Source organism: Salmo salar, chromosome ssa06, assembly GCF_905237065.1.
Source record: "Salmo salar chromosome ssa06, Ssal_v3.1, whole genome shotgun sequence".
NCBI lineage: Eukaryota > Metazoa > Chordata > Actinopteri > Salmoniformes > Salmonidae > Salmo > Salmo salar.
The window spans coordinates 51,344,785-51,364,347 of record NC_059447.1 but is presented as its reverse complement, the minus strand read 5'-3'; the positions used below and the strand labels follow the sequence as shown (position 1 = coordinate 51,364,347).

The window sequence follows — 19,563 nt, the reverse complement described above, 5'->3', positions numbered from 1 at the left end:
GTCAGATGACAAGCCTACTACGTCCACTAAAGTACATGCGCCGTGGTGTTAAATGCAAATCAGATACAATTAAGGTAGCTCCAACGGTTAGGATTGTTGCCGCGCAAGTAAAGCAAACTTAATTGTTATATAGAACACTTTATTTGACATGTTAGAACAAGACATTACACCCAAAGAATGTATCCAGAAGAAACATATAAATGATGTTCCTCAAAGAGGTCTTTGACATGTCGTTGACCTGTTGAGAGAGAGAGAGAGAACCCATTAGTTCAGTTATGGTCTGACAGGGTCTGAAAAGCATAAAACAAGACCGACCTCTTTTCGGGTTGTCCTGATTCACACATTGTCCACTACAGGGGCCACCAGTGGGACTACTGGCATCACAGATGACCACGTCACAATGGACAAAGACCTAGGAATCAAAGATTTTAAAAAAGGGATGATTGCCAGTCAAACAAAATTAACCAATAAAGATTGGGTGAACTTTGTTACCTGGCCCCTCGGCTCAACCGCATCCTCAGCGAAGGAAAACATATGGACCTCAAAGCGTTTGACGTGAGGGGGGAAGTGGACCCTGGCATCAGCTACCACCGGGTGGAAGACCACACGGTATGGATCCTCCGGGTTCTCACAGCTGCCAGTGTAGAGAGAGGGACTAAGTTAGGCACAAGAAAACGCTGTAAACCCCAACCGCCTTGTGTACGAAGTCTTATGGTGGTGTCACGACTGTCCTGTGAGGATCAGATCAATTTACAGGAGAAGTGGGTTCTTTCTCCCCCTCCAGTATGAACTAAAGGAATGTCTTTGTTAACAGGCTTTTCCCTTTGTCTTGAAAAAAGACAATTCTACATCCAACATGTATATTCAATTACATTGACATGAATGCATTCTCATGTGGTGAGATCTAAATGATCCAGAATGGTCAGACTACCTGAATATTGATCGTGGTTTAACCAAAAGTTGCCGAATATACAGTCGGTATCATCAACAACGCAATCATTTGAATTAAGAATTTCATGCAATTCTTCCGCTGTCGGAAAAATTGGTCACACAAAATAAATTCTACACCCACGGCATCGGATTCACACGTGGAGGACTTCTGTGAAGGGAGCAGCTCTACTATACAAAGTAACCGACGCATTGACAGTTTAGGCACACTTTTTAATTTGCATCTTTGGGAGGTTTCTTGTTTAACTGCCAGATATTAGCAAAAAGGGATTTGTGAAGAGAGACAAACGCCCACACCAGTACAAATCCACTTGATCTGACAGACGATGGCCAGAGCTTTCTCAGGATTTTGCACAACGATTTAAGCCAAGTATGATATAGTTGCACTTGAAGTGACAAATCTGAACTGCCCATTTCATGCACATGTGGTGTCTTTTCCTATGATATACAAAACATTTTCACACTGCTACCATTTAGTAAACAGCTGCAAAGTTACTCCCGTGACAGATGAGCCTTGTGTCCACATGGCCGCGGAGCAAATTAAAATAGGGGTGCCAAATTTAAGTTTTTGCGACCATTTCCTAAAAACGGCAAAATTGCATGATTTGATAGCGTTTTGCAAACCCGATCCCCCAAATGAATGGTTTTGACCAATAAAGTTGCTTCACTACACTGCATCCAGTTACTGAAAAGGCACCCGCAAAATAAAGTGTCATTTGCCCATCTACCAAAGGTTGCAGTGTCCATTAAAATGTAGAAAAGTCATCTTTCAATATAGTTACCCAATTTCAATTCTTGAGATAAGATGGCAAAGTTAAAAATAGGCCAGCGGTTTCCATCTGTGGCGAAGTGCTCACCCAAATCAATGCTTATGACAAACCCAGCCAGCTACTCTTTTGAGTACTGTGCTGTAACATTTTTTTAGCTAGCAAGATGCTGCCACACTTGACCGTGGTATTTGTTCATGTTTAGCAACTCCCAATTAGCTCATTCCCCAGGTACAGGGAATTACATTGAAAGTGGCATCAACTTCTGGGGATCCTTTCAACTGATCCTATTCAGTTTCAAACATTAACTTCCATGCTGCACAGGCGTGTGAACCATCCTTTATGTTTAGTGCAATAACTGTTTTAAACGCAAGAGGTCACAATTCAACCCAAAACCAATCGGAAAGGCAAGCTAAGCTTGCCAGCCGCTCTTGATTTCCATTCGACTGACCATCAGTTCGGCACAACACTGAACTGTAGCAAACCAAAAGGATAACATTGAGTAAAAGGTGTAGGTACAGGTAACGCCAACATAGTGTCTTAACCTTTTCACACGCGAGTTCCAAATATCTTCAACAGTCGCCCCAGTGGGAGTTTAGTTTATGCACGTGATGTCAGAATGCACTCACTGTTCCAAAATGTGGACAGATGACCTCAAACCAAGGCACACTACCTGGCAATTTTCTATAGGCCCTTTCAACGTCTAACTTTGCCTCATTAATTCACAAAAGTAGCCCATTTCACGAGCCGGCCAAACTTTCCTTCAAGAGAAAGCCCAAGCATACAGACATTTGCACATCTAGTCAGAACAGGCCTGGCACATTTATTGCATTCCTATCAAAGTGCCTTATTTTCTGTGTAACGCATTGTCCTTTCTACTGTAGCATACCGTAAGTATAATGTACTTAACGTTTTATTCAGACAATGCGGTTTAGAGTCGTTTGTTGCATCATACGTTCTGTTCCAATGGTACGCTGCAGGGACCCCTCAGTGATAACAAACATGTGATCGCATGCGCGTAAAAAAATGGTTAATAGGGCCACCACGAACCACAATAGCTTCAATGCACCTTGGCATAGATTCTACAAGTGTCTTGAACGCAACACCATTCTTCCACGAGAAATTCCATCTTTTGTTGATGGTGATGTGAAACGCCGTCTCAGGCCCCACGCCAGAATCTCCCATACGTGTTAATTAAATTGGGTGGAGATCTGGTGACAGACCGCATACATTGTTTTAATGCTCAAACCATTGTGACCACTCATGACCTACGGATGGGGGCATAGCCACGGTAGCCAAAGTAAATGGCCTGCCAAGCATGATCGGTTGCTAATTACTCAGGAACCACACCTGTGGAATAACACTTGTTTAGGCCCAAAAAACAACAAGTTACCCATTAATGATGAGATTCCACCGGGGTCGGGAGTCGCGGTCCTCGTTGAGGGTGGCCCAGCAGTGGTCAAGCATCAGCGCAACCTTGGGGTCAGAGGACCTGGTCAGCTCCACCTCAAAGTGCAGAGGCTGTTTCAGGTATTTCACCACTGGATAGTCCTCCTCCTGGTAGAACGTGTTATACGAGGCGTCTGGAACACAGGACGAGACAACCGGGGTCGTGTTCAGTGGGCACAAAACAGCGAGGTACCATCTGAACTTGTCCATTGAGAAAGGCTCGTTTATCATATCCTGTTGTGCCGCGATGAACACTAATCACTTATAGCAAACGCTACTAGTAATATATCATATTTGTGCACGCTTACCCTGAGCGAGTCTCATTCTGACCATTAGTCGACCCGTCCCAGTCTCGGCAAAAGGCTCGTTGTCACGCGGCCTGGTGAGGAAGGCCAATGTGCGAGTGATGTTGACCACATAGTAGCAGGAAACCTTTAACCTAAAAAGAGGGATGTAGGCAACTTCAAGCAGTGGAGTGGACACACTGGTAGTAGAGGCACAAGTATTGAGCAATTGGTGAAGGAAGAAAAAACAACTATAAAAATCTAATAGCTACAATTGTGATGCGTAATGCACTCACTGATATTCGTCCTCTGAAGACGTCGTGGCATTCAGCTTCACCTCAAGTTCATCTGGCAAGGAGATTTCGTTCTCATACAGCATCACATTGTTGATAAACTATGTAGTAGAGGGGAATTGACTTATTACAGCCTGCAGAAGCAAACAGTCCGTAAATACACAGTACCCATCACCTCAGGGTAATAGTCATTTTACCTTCCTGGTGGTGCCACAGGAGTTGACAGTGAAGTGGAAGTAGGCGAAGCGATCGTCGCTGTAGGTGGGACCACAGGCGGGGTCGCTCAGGGTCAGTTGACCGGGGTTCAGATTGGGAGCAGACTCCACCTTCACCGCCAGCGCAGTCATCGTCCCATTAGAGAAACACTCTTGGAGGGGGGGGCAAAAGACATGTAGCTATCAGACCTGGATTCTGTGTTAATTGAGCTTGCCAAGCACAGTAGAACCAATGGAATAGCACCAAAAGTGCAAACCATGCCCATCTGGCACTACTATTAGACTCAGTATTTCCAAGGAACCCAGGTTTGGTAACCATGTCATACGACTATTTATCGGAAGTAATTGTTTGAGAACCAACCAGTCAGCGTTTTGAGGAAGCTGCAAGCCAGGGAAAAGTATTTGATGGTCATGTTGTTGTAAGGATTCAACAGAGCCACATCCAGTCTGCTCCTGACAGAGGACGAGTGAACCGACTGGGAACCAGTGGGAGAGTTCATTAGTCCAATATTGTATACAGGGTAAGGAAAGCGAGGCTAGCTGCAGCAATTTAGGTTAACATGTTTTGGGAGAGCATCGTACCTCAAACACTGCGTCCGGCGAAGAGAAGGGCAACGTGATGGTGAAGTCTGCGTCGCCCTCTGTTAAATACTGTTGAGCAAGCTCATGGTTAAGCAGCCGCTTGCCAACCAAGACCACGAAAAAGGGCTCTTGGTTGCTGTAGTCCACAGTGATGTGGAAGTTCTCCTGATCACAGTTGCCAGTGACTGAGGGTGGCACTACAAGGACAAACAGGGTTGTGTTCATTAAGCACAAAAAACAGGACTTGAACTTGTCCAAGAAGAAACCCTTGTTTTCGGTTGCAAAATCTTTTGCTACGGTGGGACTGAATAAACACGATCCTGGAAAATCAGGAACAGGACACTGGGTCCAAATACTCTAAAGCTTAACATTTTCTTTGTAGAGAGACCGCGTAGGAAAAGCCTACAGTATGGCTAGTTGGGCTCTCAAGTCCACCATGTGGCTTTCACTGCCAATTTCCTTTCAGGGCAATCATTAACGAGAGGAAACCATTCAACAGTAGTTTGGCGTAGTCCAGTTACATACCAATGTCCAGCAGTACAGCGTCCACAACGGCAGAGTGAGAGAAAGGAGCGTACTCTGGAAAGACGACCAGGCCGTAGATCAGCTGAAGAGTGAAGGTTGTGACACCTTGTTCCACCCTTTTCTGTAGTGAAGTTAAAAGCATCATTGTTGTAACAGAACTCTAGTCAACATCAAGTGACAACCAAGCACATATGGGGACTATTAAAACAATGTTGCCCTCATTCCTCTAAATCAAGCACTATTGGCAAGTGAATGCATACAACTGCCAAAATAATGGAAACACTTGAGTAAATGAGGGATACAAAGTACATTTGCACCATCATTTCTATTTTGTTGGTGGCCCACTTATTAGGGCATGTAGCGTGTGGCTTTGCATTTAACAGAAACACACCTCCTTAAAGACCACCGGGTCTGAGAAGGGCACCTCCATCCTGAAGGTCTTCAAGGTGTTGTCCAGGGATCTCTGCTCCTGAACATTGAAGCCTCTGGCGTTGCACTCTGCAACAGTTAGCACCATGGTGGGAAAGGTGATGTTCAGCAGCTCCACATCAAGGTTGAAGGTCCCCAACTCAAGCACAAACACTGCCTGCTCAGGAACCGTGTCTAAGGGCGTGTCTGTTCATTGGCAAACATTTTGAAATGCGGTACAATGGAAGTCGAAAATGGACATTTGTTATTGGAGAAGTCCGGGTATTGCCTCCCCGTTTCAGTCTTGTGCCTAATGAACAACCCAGGCATCCCAAATTACCATAGGCACCATTTAACTAAACCAGACTCACAGTTGCGAACTTGTGGAGGCCTGGCCATCGGAGGTGTTGTGATAGGGAAGAGGACTTTGTATCTGGTGTCCTCGTGTGCGACCTCCTCGATCCACAGCAACTCAAGCATGGGCTCAATGGTGTAAGTGACAAAGTACTTGTCATCCTGAATATGGCTCTGTAAGGGAGACGAGTGATGCATTCAGGCTGTAATACACAATTGGAGTGCCAAAACAGGTTTTTAAAAAAAGCCTACCGGTTATCTGTGTGGTTTGTCCTCCAGCCGCTCGTAATTTAAAGACAAAATATCCAAAGGAAAGTATTGTTTACCAGACTTTAGAGAGCTGGTAGGTATATGGTTGTCAACTTGCATTTTCAAAGCAACCGACACGCAAATGTAAACAGTAGCCGAGTGTAACCGAGCGTTGCTTGCATTCAGTTGCCAGTGGCAAAGCTACCGGCTCCCTAAAAAGCCTGGTAAACAATACTTTAGTGTGGATATTGGTCTCAAATTTCAAGCGGTAGAGTATGTTTAAATGTAATTTTATGCAACATTCACACGATTTTGCAATCCAATGTGTCAGGCTGTATACACACCCACCGATCCATTGTATATTAGCCTGATTAAGCAGACAATTGCTCAATAAGAAACATTTTACACAAGACAACGTTTCTAGGAGTTTACCCATGAGAGATGGCAAAGGGTTACTGCAAAGCACTGACAACTGCTGCTGTAAAAAGGGCTCTACAAATAGATTTGACTTAGAAATTAAACAGGAACATTTTAGTCATCCAACACTGACCTTGAAATAGCCGCCAACCGCCCCCACCGGAATTTCAACAATAATATGAGCCTCTGTGACTAAAACCGAGTAGTTTCTGGCAGCCATTTCCTCAGTGTCCAGCCTCTTAGCGTCAATTCCCATGTACACCTCCAACATGGTGAAGGCATCAGAGGAGAAAAGTGGGTCGATGTGCTTGGGCATGTACCAGGTGATCACTTCTGGAGTAAAGGCCACTGCCCCTGCAGTGAAACAAGAAGCCAAGTGCACATCATAACAGAACATTTTGCAACTGAAAACAAATGTGCCATTATTGAAAAAAAGTTCATCCCATTCAAAGACATTGTCCCAACTGAACACTACATAACACAAACGAAAGTCTTGTCTGGAGCCAATTAAGAAATGGGTTTATAGGTTCTTAAATTTGCCAAGTTAGTCCATTATTTCACACTCAACCTGGTGTTGGACAAACAGCCGTGGCATCTACGCGAGTCACCAGCCACTTCTGCTCAAAGAAGGTTGAGGTTGAGAGCACCCGCATCGGAACCCCAGCTACCTGTTCAGGGGGCAACCACACCAGGGCCGTGTTCAGTAGGGCACACCGTATTAACAATATGTTGCAGAGTTCAGGTAGGGCCACCGTTTGCTCTACTGAACATGACCCAGTTCATGGAGGAAGTGAGCTTACATTCTGGAGGTATGTCTCCTCTGCATTATGAGGGCTTCTTAACACCAGCCGTGTGGGAGTGTTGGCTATTGCATAGCCCTTTCTTTGGACCTCATCCACATTCATGACCTTCTTGCTAGGACTAAAAACGACTGCTGTCATTTTGTATCCTGAAGCAACAGCCTGTCTCAGGAAATGGAAACGTGAATTAAACAAACGCACATTTTGTTTAGCGCCATCCTGTCATTTTGTAGTGAAATTACAGAAACATGGCTACCTCAGCTCCTCTCCTTGCTTTCGGGCCTCCAGTGGGCTGTTCAGGGACGGTTTGGATGTCTGGAAGAGTCCTTCTGACAGACACCTAGAGAAGAAAGGCCATTATTCCCTATGCATTTTCTCCCTCCCATACAATAGGAACGCAATCTGTCCACTCGCCTCCTTAAATGCACTGAGAATAGGCCAAGATTCCTCGCCGCTAAAGTTGTCCTATGTGCATTTTGAAGAGGCGAGAGGAATTGAGAGACGGTCAAGACACAGAAGAAATGAAACACTGGACAATTGTAGCTCTAGACAGATCATTTAAGCTCCACTGTAAACATCTCCGTTGGGGCATGCTCTGCTCACTTGCCTCCATGTAGTTGCGGTCGCACAGAATCTCTCGGGAGGTCCAGGGGTGTAGCTACAGGTTTTGCCCACTCTATACACAGGGTCTTCAGTCATGTGGTTTCCTGGCAGCCTGAACTGCATGACCAAGCTGAACATCTTATCATCCTAAAATTAAGGGGGAAAAAAAAAAAAGCCTCATTATATAGCAGAAAACAAATAATTCAGTTGACATTCATGCAAGTTAGAGACTGTGGCTATATGAATGCAGCTGCCACTGTATTGAAGCCACACTACAGGAGAAGAGCTCAGTAGTACACATCACTGCAGTCTGTATCAGAAAGTTGGCTGGCCCTCCATAAACTTCTGCTGTACCTTACTTCATCGTTAACTTAGAAGTAAGAGATACCAGACCCAGTCTCAGGGGTGGCTAACTATGGAGATCCACAGAGTTAAGTAAAACTGCTTAAATGTTTCTGGCACCGTACTTCCTAATAACCTCCATGCTCTCACGGCAACTCAGGCTGATTGAGGACCTTTTTACTGAAGAAAGTGTTTGTTTTCAATTATTTCATCTAGTGATGCAAATATTGACTTGTATCTTTGTGTATACAGGGCTCATCTGTAAAAGAGCCTGGCCTCAGCATGACTCCGTGTCAAAGGTTAAATAAAATGACGTTGTTACATTACGGGGTTGCAATTGCAGTGACACTGAAAGGCAAACTGTCCATTTGAAGTTAGAGCAAACACTACAGTGCTTAGGGTTACCATGGTCTGGGAAAAGCAGTTTTGAAGAGAAGCAAAAATATGGCATTCCCCATTGGGTCAAATTTAAAGCTGAATCCACACTGAGTAGCAAGGCCAGGCGTCAGGTTTATGATTTGTGTGTCATCTGGAAGGGATGGAGATGGTGTGAACACAACAGTTGACAAACAATATCAATCCATGAATTATGAAAAGGAGAGAAAGAGAATCATACGAGACAAACTCACTGAAGACAGCGTCGACCTCTTCAAAAAGAGGAGCTACACTCAGACGAATAACGTTACCAAGGCATTCAGCATTGAGGTCATCTGGAATGGGAAAGCTTAGTTAAAAATCTAAAAGATATTGTCAAACGCTTAGTGCTTGAATTTGCAGGGTGCAAAATGCATACTTATAGAAGGCGTCTGTTGTGCTTGTATGCCCACAGCTGCCATCAATAGGCAAAACAACCTGTAAGGCATTTGACAAATTATTATGATTGATTGATTAAAAAAGGAGGAAGAAGACAACTCAAATGTTTGCGTCGCATAAGACTCTTCTAGGCCTGCTACTACTTACCCTGAGCCAAGGAAATTAACCATTGTAGAACAGAACTGTTTTGATGAAAGAACTGAAATAGTATAATATACAATACCAGAATAAGGGCTGGGGAAGCTGGTCCTGCAGTTGAGGCCTTCATCCCTGGATATGTATACGAAAACATACAAGATTAGCAGCGAGTCGAGCATGACAGAACAGTACACAACATATTTACTAACTCACTCTTTAAAGTTATTAGAGGGGAAAAGTCTAAAGTTTTCCTCCACTGTAATCTCTCAAAGACTTGTCTCTCTAGACAAGCAAAAGTTCCTACAATATGTATGGGGCTGTTTTGATGTTACCAGTGTTAGGCAGCTGATGAGAACCGTCTGAAAAACAGCCCAATTCAAGTGTCTTCCCGACGTCAGTATGGCAAAATGGCACAACCCTAGTCTGAATCCATTAGATGGGACCAGCCCTGTTCCAACATTTGGGAAACTACTTTAGAGGAACAGTAATCATGTCCTATGTATCCAGATGGCATGGAAGATGTCTGCAGTGCACACTCATACAGCTGGGAGGTTTTTATTTAACCTGGGACCATGAAGAGGAAATCAATGAAGGTCTTCACTGCTCCCTCACTTGTCAGTCACTTCCTGTTGTTGTCCACAGTCAGAGATGATGTCACAGCCAGACGTCTGTGTGATCTGATATTTGAGTTTCTCTCAGCCAGGGCCGGCCCACTCATTAGGCAGGATTAGGTGGCCAAGAAGCACCTCCAACAACACATAAAACCTCTCATAATTCTGCCCTCAAAACAACAACAATCTCTCTCAACCAGTGACATATGGGATTTTTAGGTGAGCGCTGATGCCGCACAGGATAAGCAGTGCCCACGTTGTCAAAGGCAAAATATAAAATATTTCACTCTTGTCCCTTCCCAGCGTGCCTTTCCAGTGTGCTGCGGCGCTCCACCAACTTTCCATCCCAAAAATGATCCATCACCTCCCGAGTGGCACAGCGGTCTAAGGCACTGCAGTGCTAGAGTCTTACTGGGAGTCCCATAGGACAGGGGAGGGTTTGGGCGGGGGGCTGTACTTGGCTCATCACGTCCTTGCAACTCCCTTGTGGCTGACCTGGTCGCCAGTTGAACTGTGTTTCCTCCGACACATTGGTGCGGCTGGCTTCAGGTTAAGCTGACGGGTGTTAAGGAGCGCGGTTAGGCGGGTCAGGACGCATGACCCCACCTTCGGGGAGTTGCAGCGATGAGACAAGATCGAAATTGTGGATCATTTTATCTGATAACATAAATCGTGTAGCAGATATACGCATATGGGAGAACGATGTGGCCTTTTTCTGTAACCTCAGGCTGGATAAATGTATGACAATGTAATGAGATGGACACTTTTTACATCATGGAGGTTTCTCCGAACAAATAGCCTCACCTAAATGGCACCCAATCAAATAAAAAATGTGCTGACTTGTTAACCAATAACATATCCTCAAAACAGGACAGGTCAAAGTAAAATGACAATATGGAATGAACAATCAGGTTACTCACAACTGCTGAACAGAAGTTTCACCCTCGAGGGCTAAAATGTCATGATCAGTGATTTCATATCTGTATACATCAATGTTTGACGAGCTGATCATAGTGAGAAAAAAATATTTCTGCATTTCCCGCTGTGTAAACACATTTCAACTAGGCTCAGGATAATTCCTGAAAAATGGGTACCTGACATCCAGAGCATAAATAGAGAAATTGATTATATTCTTGGAGAATATTCTCAAGAATACAACTGTTTGATCTGGGAAAGATATGCCCGAGGCTACAGGGGACAGGAAGAGGATGGGGTCATACAGAGGTCAAACCAAGAGGGTGGATGGATGTTACCCCACAGAACTGTAATGATCATTGAATCATTCTATTGCTATGGGTTAACTGTGTCCAACAAGTAGGGACAAGGGACTAATGAGGATCCCACTTCCCTTTAACTAGTTACATGGCACCACCTAGTGGTGAAACTCACTGGTACGTCTGTCAGAGTATAATGTGATTGGTTTGGTTCCTTATGATCTTGAAGACACAACACTGGAGGCTACAACTCTCAAAGACACACCTGTACTACAGTGGAAGAGATTCTACTACCCCATTAATACATAATGAATCATTACCTGATGATCTTGTAGAAGACACGCTCCAGACGTCCATCTTGTGAGAGTTGTGTCCGTCAGTTATGAGGCACTCTGGGGTTCTGTAGCAACGTGTGAGATGTACTCTGTGTAGGGCGGGAGTAAACACTCTAACACGAGCCAAAGTCCCCCAGCTTCAGAGTGTCCTTCTGTTTAGGGGAGAAGAGACAGGATACTACTACTGTGTGTGTTATACTGTCTGTTATGTTCCTCAGTTTCTGTGTTGTGGTTTGTGTATTTTCATGTATGCATTTCAGGAAATGGATTCCTGAAATTCTCTACAAGCAGCTGATTGGTTAGCCCCATTGATGATTGGAGAGCTGACCCCGCCCCTCGTCAGGACGCAGCTGTCTCCAATTACTAACTCCTTCTGAAGCTTTATAAGCCAGTGTTCTGTTGCTCAGAAGAAGATGTTTGCGGAGAGGAGGCTAATGGCTGAGGGTTATAGCATGTTGGTTGTTTCTAAGAGATTTGGTATGTACTCCGTTCGTTGTTGCGAGGGGTGCTGATTGGTTGTGTCAATAGGACGCCGTGTTTTGATTATTGAAATTGTTTATTCTGTTTCATTTGTTCCCCGGGGGGAAGGCACCTAGGAGTGCTTAGGCAAGAGGCCTGCAGGAATACATTACCCGTAGTAGTTTACTGTCTGTGCATACTAATAAAGACCTGGGCGGACCATCCCCTGTATTTTGGTTAGTGCACCAGATGGTGCTAGATAGGTAAGTAGTGGGTAGGCAGGTAAGGTAGGAGAGAGGGCTTTGATATTTACTTACTTTGCTTTGGTTCCTTCCAGCCCCTTTTCCCCAAAATTACCGCGACGGAATAAATTCCCCTGTAAATGGTAAATCTCTGCCTTTTGTCATCCTTATTCACACCTACGCTTCATACCTCTTTCACACCACGGAGAGTTGCGTTGTAGCAGGGTGTTGCGTTCCCTCTTCCGAGAGGCGTGTGTAACACTGTCCTACCACCAAGTGCTGTATGAATGCTGGAATGTGTTGCTTTTAAATGATAAAGAAATATTTAACTGTTCAATCATTTTCATTAAACAGTGACTGAATACAAAGTATAGTAACAATGTGATGTGAGCGGACCAAGTCATTTGGCGTCACTCTATAGCGGAAAGGTGGAATAAACTAGTCAGGAGTTGGTTTCTTGATTGAACACAGTTCTCTATTGAAGGATTTTGGTCAATACAAACACTCCAACACAATCACTGAAAATCTCCCAAGAAAAAACATCTTCTAATCCAGATGAATCGGGAACACTGATTATCTTTAACCTCTAGGGAAGGTGGGACGAAATCGTCCCACCTACGTAACAGCCAGTGGAATCCTGTGGCGCGTTATTCAAATATGACTATTTTACACCATTTTAAAGACAAGACTCTCGTTAATCTAACCACACTGTCCGATTTCAAAAAGGCTTTACAACGAAAGCAAAACATTAGATTATGTCAGCAGAGTACCCAGCCAGAAATAATCAGACACCCATTTTTCAAGCTAGCATATAATTTCACATAAACCCAAACCACAGCTAAATGCAGCACTAACCTTTGATCTTCATCAGATGACAATCTTAGGACATTATGTTATACAATAATGCATGTTTTGTTCAATCAAGTTCATATTTGTATCAAAAACCAGCTTTTTACATTAGCATGTGACGTTCAGAACTGACATACCCCCCGCAAACTTTTGGTGAATTTACTAAATTACTCACGATAAACGTTCACAAAAAACAATTATTTAAAGAATTATAGATACAGAACTCCTCTATGCACTCGCTATGTCCGATTTTTAAAATAGCTTTTCGGTTAAAGCACATTTTGCAATATTCTAAATAGATAGCCCGGCATCACAGGGCTAGCTATTTAGACACCCAGCAAGTTTAGCCCTCACCAAATTCAGATTTACTGTAAGAAAAATGTTATTACCTTTGCTGTTCTTCGTCAGAATGCACTCCCAGGACTTCTACTTTTACATTTTACATTACATTACATTTACGTCATTTAGCAGACGCTCTTATCCAGAGCGACTTACAGTAGTGAATGCATACATTTCATAAAAAAAAAATTCTGTGCTTTTCTACTAAAATAAATGTTGGTTTGGTTCAAAATAATCCAGAGTTATATCCAAATAGCGGCGTTTTGTTCATGCGTTCAAGACACTATCCGAAAGGGTAAAGGGTGACGCGCCCGACGCGTTTCGTGACAAAAAAATTCTAAATATTCCATTACCGTACTTCGGAAGCATGTCAACCGCTGTTTAAAATCCATTTTTTATGCCATTTTTCTCGTAAAAAAGCGATAATATTCCGACCGGGAAACCCTGTTTTAGTACAAAGAGAGAGAAAATAAAAACATGGGGTCGTCCTCTGATAGACCACTTACCAAAGGCGCTAATGTTTTTCAGCCAGGGGCTGCAAAGATGTCATTCAGCTTTTTCCCGGGTTCTGAGAGCCTATGGGAGCCGTAGGAAGTGTCACGTTACAGCAGAGATCCTAAGTTTTCAATAAAGAGTCAAGAAGCCCAAGGAATGGTCAGAGAGGACACTTCCTGTACAGAATCTTCTCAGGTTTTTGCCTGCCATATGAGTTCTGTTATACTCACAGACACCATTCAAACAGTTTTAGAAACTTTAGGGTGTTTTCTATCCAAAGCCAATAATTATATGCATATTCTAGTTTCTGGGCAGTAGTAATAACCAGATTAAATCGGGTACGTTTTTTTATCCGGCCGTGCAAATACTGCCCCCTACCCTCAACAGGTTAAACTACAACAAAAGTCACGGGTTTGTCACCGTCTTAATGGTTCTTCGTGGTTAGCTTCTCTCTTGGTAGCCATCTTCCAGAGGTTTTTCCTCCCTCTTACTGGTTCCCTCCCTCTTGTAGGGAAAAGATGATAGGTCATTAGTACCATCAGCTGTGCTTAATTGCCTCAGGTCCCCTTGACTCACATGCCTAGTTGGGCTACTATCCGTGAGTCCAGCCTGCCCTCTGGTGGTCCTTCCACAGTAACTGAGTGTTTGTCATGGCATTCTTAGTGCCACCATGGGTTGGTTCAGTAGAGTTCTCCTCCAAACTCAATACATTGCTCTCTTAATGCTCATCTGTGATTACCTATGTATGTGGTCCAGAGACTTGCAGAGCTGATACATGTAGTTGTGGATCCTGCTCTCTGGCAGGATTTACATTTTAGTCATTTAGCAGACGCTCTTATACAGAGCGACTTACAGTAGTGAATGCATACATTTCATACATTTAATTTCATGCATTTCGATTCCCACCCACAACCCTGGTGTTGCACACACCATGCTGGTGTTGCACACACCATGCTCTACCAACTGAGCCACAGGGAAGACCACAACATCTATGAGATCTATGAAGGGGAGTGAATAAGGGAAGAAGGAAAGGAAGAAAACAATGTGAATGAAATGTAGCCATATACTAAGAGTAGACTGATACTAGGAGAATAATATTCTCTTAAGTTCATTTTTAAATAACTCTTCATCAGACACATACAGCAGAGAGCAGTACGCTTGTTCACTCATCACTGATATCAGGAGAAAGGATCAGGTTTGACATTCACTTTAATTTCATTACAGATCTTGTTAACTTTATTTACAAATTATAACAAGAATACATACCTTCCTGAGAACAAAGTCAATGAAGGTCAAATTTCCACCTTGAGTCAGCTGACATGTCCACTTCCTGTTGTTGTCCTCCCTCCTGGATGTTCACAGAGTGAAGTCACAGGGAGAATGTTGTGTGACCTGGTATCTGGAGTCTCCCTGCAGATCAGTACTTGTCTCATCCACCAGCTCAGTGTAACGCCACTAATGATGTATGAGTTACACTTTCCATCAAAAGTGAGTAGAGCACCTTACTGTCACTGTTGTGGACAGGGAGACTGAAAGACAAGGATATATTTCAGTTTTAATGTTTCAAATACATGATATACTGAGTTGCAAAATGCAAATGCATCTCAATATTTATTTGTTTTATTTTGAAGCATGAAATTACTAGCTATGATATTTTTAAGAACGAGGTGTGAGGACCTCTTTTTCTCTTTCTCTGCTCAGTCTCAGAAAAACAGAAGTGGTCTGAGCTGAAATAACCACTGAAAGAAGCGTTTCAGACATAGACATTAATATTCATTCTTCTGTTTATAAAGCTACATCATTGGTTGTAGTTACATTCACCTCTCTAACAAATGAAATTCCCCCATTACCAAGGTGGGATATCAGCCTTTAGTAGAAATGGTTTGATATAAGATGGAACCTTCAGTTTGTAAACACATAACAATTCTCAAATCTATCATTTAAGACCTTTTAGCGACATTCACAGTGATGTGCTGCTTCTATAAGCAGGAACGTGATTGGATGTCCACTTCAGCCCTTGACAGGTTTAGAACATATTGGTACATATGCAGAAACATACGTAAAATGTGATGTCATACACAAACAGGTATAATCTGCCTTAATATATGGACAGTGGGTCATCAAAAGATGTACGAAACAAATAGGAACACCAAATCACTGGTACTACCCAGTGGGGGCATGGTACAGCTGTCCAAGGTCTGGACATGGGACTCCTCTCTGGGCTGGAGGGACAAGAAGACAGAACCTATAATTATCTTTATCAGAGTAGGGTAGAATATAACTGCTGTCCATACAGAGACGGAAATATGCCTTTACATCAACTCATGTAAAATGTACATTACCGGTCAAAAGTTTTAGAAGTGTCACGTTGATATAAAGGGTCGGGAGACAGGCACAGGAATGCATAATAGTTTTTTTAATTAAGCCCAAATTACGGCGTGCTGTGTAAAGGCACGGGGACGAAGACCAAACAATCGCATAACAAAACACAGGGTAGAAACTCAAAACAAAAGAGTGAGGAGTACCTTGAATAAATAACACATGCGCCCAATGATTAACACACGGGACGAGACCCGTAATCATCTGCACAATCCACAAGGGAACGAAAGCCCAAAACACACAGCCCTCCAAAACACACAGCCCTCCAAAACACACAGCCCTCCAAAACACACAGCCCTCCAAACACACAGCACTCCAAACACACAGCAGACATTGTAACAATGATCTACAGCCCAAAGGAAACTAAAGGGTACACTTATACAAGTACTAATCAGTGGGAATTGGGGACAGGTGTGCGTAATGAAAGTTCCGGAGGGATCCGTGACAAGAACACCAACTCATTCAAGGGTTTTTCTTTATTTGACTATTTTTTACATTGTCGCATAATAATGAAGACATAACTATGCAATAACACATGGAATCATGTAGTAACCAAAAAACTGTTAAACAAATATATTTTATTTGAGAGTCTTCAAATAGCCACCCTTTGCCTTGACAGCTTTGTACACTCTCGGCATTCTCAACCAGCTTCATGAGGTAGACACCTGGAATGCATTTCAATTAACAGGTGTGCCTTGTTAAAAGTTAATTTGTGGAATTTTACAGCTGCAATTAGTCTGGGTATTGCTCTACAGTGCTAGATTAGCATCTATGAGTACAACACACAGGTGTGTGTGTGTGTGTGTGTGTGTGTGTGTGTGTGTGTGTGTGTGTGTGTGTGTGTGTGTGTGTGTGTGTGTGTGTGTGTGTGAGAGACACCTGTCATCTGCCATGCCTAAGGTGGTCCCCAGCACTGGTTGTGTTGGAGGCACTCTCTCCTCTCTTACACCTCTCTCCTCTCTCTCTATCCTCTATCTATTCTCTCTCTATTCTCTATCCTCTCTTATCCCTCCCCTCTCTATCCTATCTCTACTCTCTATCCTCTCTTACCCCTCTCTATCCTGTATCTATTCTCTCTCTTCTCTCTCCTCTCTTACCCCTCTATCTCCTCTCTTAACCCTCTCTATCCTCTATCTATCCTCTCTCCCTCCCCTCTCTCTCCTCTCTCCCTCCCCTCTCTATCCTCCCTCTCTATCCTCTCTTCCCCCTCTCTATCCTCTATCTATCCTCTCTCCTCTCTCTCTATCCTCTCTTCCCCCTCTCTATCCTCTCTTTCCCCTCTCTATCCTCCATCTATCCTCTCTCCCCTCTCTCTCCTGTCTCTTCTGTCTCCTCTATTTCTCCACATGCTCAGAGCCGAACCACAACACACCAAAACACCGTCACTAACAATCATCTACCCTGTCCTGCTAAATACACTCCAGAAATGTAGAGTTTTATGCATCACCATGTCAAATAAAGTTGTGTGCATTAATGACTATTAAAAGGTGCACATCTCTGCTGGTCTTTGAGTTGAATTACCTTTCTAGAGGCTGTTTTACTGTCTTACAGACATAGTACTTTCCATCCTTTAGACATTTGGTCCTTAAAACAACTGCAAATGTCCCCTCCCCAATTCTCTTGATGATTCTGTATTCTATAAGGGAATGCAGAAGACAAGAAAAAATGCATGAGAATAAAGGACGCAAATTTTGTCGACCAATAAATAACTGTTTGAAAAATGAAAAAAATCCCTTACATGTGGAATAACGGTTTGATATTTCAGAAATAATAGTCTGGATGGAATATACAGTAAACCACTAAATCTTACTACCTATCCATCCATCAGACTTCTGATGAACTCTGAATGACATTTCATCATGATATGGTCCTATATAGTTTATCACATCTAAGGCAGTGGGAACAACCAATATATACATTCCCTGTCAAAAGTTTGGACACACCTACTCAGTCAAGGGTTTTTCTTTATTTTTGCTGTTTTCTACAGTGTAGAATAATAGAGAAGACATAAAAACTATGAAATAACACATTGGAATCATGTAGTAACCCAAAAAGTGTTAAACAAATACAAATATATTTTAAAGTCTTCAAAGTAGCCACCCTTTGTTCCCACATATGCTGAGCATTTGTTGGCTGCTTTTCCTTCAGTCTGCGGTCCAATTCATCTCAAGTGGGCTGTCATGTGCCTTTTACTGAGGAGTGGCTTCCGTCTGGCCACTCTACCACAAAGGCCTGATTGGTGGAGTGCTGCAGAGATGGTTGTCCTTCTAGAAGGTTATCCCATCTCCACAGAGGAACTCTAAAGCTCTGTCAGAGTAACCATCGGGTTCTTGGTCACCTCCCTGACCAAGACCCTTCTCCCCAGATTGCTTAGTTTGGCCGGGAAGCCGGGAGATCCAGCTCTAGGAAGAGTCTTGGTGGATCCAAACTTCTTCCATTTAAGAATGATGGAGGCCACTGTGTTCATGGGGTCCTTCAATGCTGCAGAAATGTTTTGGTACCCTTCCCCAGATCTATGCCTCGACACAATCCTGTCTCGGCGCTCTACGGACAATTCCTTCGACCTCATGGCTTGGTTTTTGCTCTGACATGCACTGTCAGCTGAGGGACCTTATATAGACAGATGTGTGCCTTTCCAAATCATGTCCAATCAATTGAATTTACCACAGCGGGTCTCCAATCAAGTACAATCAAGAAACATCTCAAGGATGGTCAATGGAAACAGGATGCACATGAGCTCAATTTCGAGTCTCATGGCATGGAAATGCATAGTAAATAAGGTATGTATCTGCAGCTGAGTTTCTCTCCGGGTGCGATGGCTAGTGCCTGTAATCCAAGTCACTGGGAGGCTGAGGTTGGTGGATCGAGTGAGCTGAGGACCTCAGGGATGTAGCGCGCTATGTCAAACGGGTGTCTGCACTAAATTCGGTATCGATATGGTGCTCCTGGGGGAGCCCGGGGCCACCAGGTCGTCTAAGGAGGGGTGCACCGGTCCAGGTCGAAACGAAGCAGGTCAAGCCCCCATGCCGCCCAGCAGACCACATCTGTAGGCCACACCCATAGACTCCTCTACAGACCTGGGCCCGGCTTACCATAAGATGCTTTTGGGGCTAAGTTCTCCCAACTCCCAACAGATCATCAAAAAGGCAGTGGTATCGAAACTCTAAGCACATTTTCAATTGACTAAGTACAACACACAAAATCATACAGTAACTTTTTCACCCAATCTAATCAGTGCTTCATTTAGAAATATGTTTCACATTGCAATACATGTTCATATAAAGTACCTGCTTTCATAATGCAATGTTCACATTACTTTTCATACGATTGTTTTCTCATTTGTAAACACATTTTACTATTATTTAATCTGACTGCTCTAGTTAATCACTTAACCGTTTGGTAAACCTATAGATTTTAAACTGGATTGTCTACTATATACAGATTTTGTATATA

At 43.4% G+C, this 19,563-nt stretch overlaps 1 pseudogene across 1 annotated transcript; it reads right to left on the bottom strand.

The window, feature by feature from the left end:
• Positions 1-122: 122 nt before the first annotated feature.
• LOC106598752 (uncharacterized) lies at positions 123-8,946 on the bottom strand (annotated as a pseudogene). The gene is made up of 19 exons (XR_006770267.1): positions 8,866-8,946; positions 8,642-8,765; positions 7,899-8,041; positions 7,548-7,631; positions 7,292-7,453; positions 7,060-7,159; positions 6,625-6,845; positions 5,843-5,999; positions 5,455-5,666; positions 5,064-5,184; positions 4,539-4,735; positions 4,318-4,432; positions 3,939-4,108; positions 3,745-3,842; positions 3,473-3,603; positions 3,109-3,298; positions 493-634; positions 316-412; positions 123-238 (listed from the first exon to the last, which is right to left on the bottom strand). The product of XR_006770267.1 is annotated as an uncharacterized protein (transcript).
• Positions 8,947-19,563: the final 10,617 nt, after the last annotated feature.